This window comes from Myotis lucifugus, unplaced genomic scaffold, assembly GCF_000147115.1.
Source record: "Myotis lucifugus unplaced genomic scaffold, Myoluc2.0 scaffold_130, whole genome shotgun sequence".
Classification (NCBI taxonomy): domain Eukaryota; kingdom Metazoa; phylum Chordata; class Mammalia; order Chiroptera; family Vespertilionidae; genus Myotis; species Myotis lucifugus.
In genome coordinates, this window is record NW_005871178.1 from 1,054,418 (window position 1) to 1,056,109 (window position 1,692).

Consider the following 1,692-nt stretch of genomic DNA (forward strand, 5'->3'; position numbering starts at 1 on the left):
GTTCGGTGCTGGCCCTGATTGCTCTGCACTGTCAGCGGGTGCGAGCAGCAGCTGCCGGCCCCAATCGTCTCTGAGGGCTTCTCCACCTCCCCCTGCTCCTGAGGGGTGATTGTGGCAGCAGCTGCCTCTTGCACCTGCTGCTGACACCGGCCCCAATTGCTCCGCATGGGAGCAGGGCTGCTGGCAGATAGGGGACCGGAGGCCAAGGCGGGAGGCATCAGGCGGGAGCACGGAGGAAGTGCCGAGACCTGCCCCTGTGCCCACCGCAGCCTTATGGCCCACAGTTCCTTTCAAGGTGCACGAATTTGTGCACTGAGCCCCTAGTTCCCTAATAAGACTGAATAATAACCATTTCCAATTTTTTCAAGGATAATTAAATTTAGAGAAATGCGAAAGTCCTTGATTTTACATTCTCCTTAAATCTTGGATACCTGCCTCTGCTTGTAAGATAAAAAAAGACAAAATATGAACAAATGAATATCAAATAAATATCTGGGGCAAAATTTAGATACCTGAGTAGCTTAAAGTACTTTAAAATATTTTGTGAGCTCTTCCCATTTGACTACCACATTTTGTCCTAATAATAGATTTTAGTGGCTATGCTTATGGGATAGATTAAAATTGCCATGATCTGAAGAGGGAGGATTTATTTGTGTCCTCCTCCTATATGAAATGGCTGAACAGAAAAAAAAAATGTTGTGAGCTAAGCAGTCACGCAATCATCACTTCCTGTTTGGATGACAGAGTGAAACATGAGTACTGCATGACTTCCATATACTCTGACGGTTGAATAAGGTTGAACCAGATTGAGTTTCTGCGTGGGCCCTGACTCCTCTTTACAGGCTCTCTCACCTGGCATGTTGTGGGGAGCCCATGATGTTATCAATGGGCTTAATAATTAATGAGTGAATACAATGAAAAGTGTTAAAAGTGTAAGAAGAATAAGGAAATTATTCAGGAGAATTCAGAGGACAGACACCAGGCTGAGTTGGTGAATCACACTGGCTAGTTGTTCATCAATTTCCCTTTTTTCTCCTGGGCACACAAAGTGAAACCTTTGACAGCAGGCCTTGCATGTAGGGATGGAAGTAGGATTGATTTACAGCCAAGGGAATGTGAGCAGAATGCAGGAAACCCATTCTAGACCGGACCCATAAAAACCACCAGCTGAGGGGGAGAATGCTGAGGATCTGGAAGTAGGTAGAGACACAAGTTGGAAGAAGCCCGAGTCCTTGAAACAGTGCCTGAGAGAAAACTGCCCAACTGGGAACGCAACATTAGAATGTTTATGAGCAAGAAAAAATGTATTATGTTCCATTTTCTAGGGTAGCTACCCTGATACACTTGGTTCAATCTGAAATCATCCAAGTTCTTAGAACCAACCACGACACTAGAAGCTTCGTCAGATAAGCTGCTTCATAAAATCCCATTCTGCGCATGGGCCACGAAGTTTCAATCGCACTGTACGTATGCACGTGGTATTTTGTGGAAGAGCCACACTCAAGGGGCCAAAGAGCCGCATGTGGCTCGCGAGCTGCAGTTTGCTGACCACTGTCTTAGAGGATAGACACTGAGACTATGCAAATCCCTTTGCTCTCAAACCTTTGCTCAGTATTTCTAGTGTCCATTGGCGGGCCCATCCACAATAATAATTACTGTGGGGCTGCATAGGGACACATTTTCTAGGTGCTT

General features: G+C 45.7%; 1 non-coding gene across 1 annotated transcript; it reads left to right on the forward strand.

Moving 5' to 3' along the window:
* The first annotated feature begins 550 nt into the window (after nt 1-550).
* On the forward strand, nt 551-690 carry LOC111827097. The gene has a single exon (XR_002830583.1). It is a non-coding gene; the product is annotated as a small nucleolar RNA SNORA29 (small nucleolar RNA).
* Nucleotides 691-1,692: the final 1,002 nt, after the last annotated feature.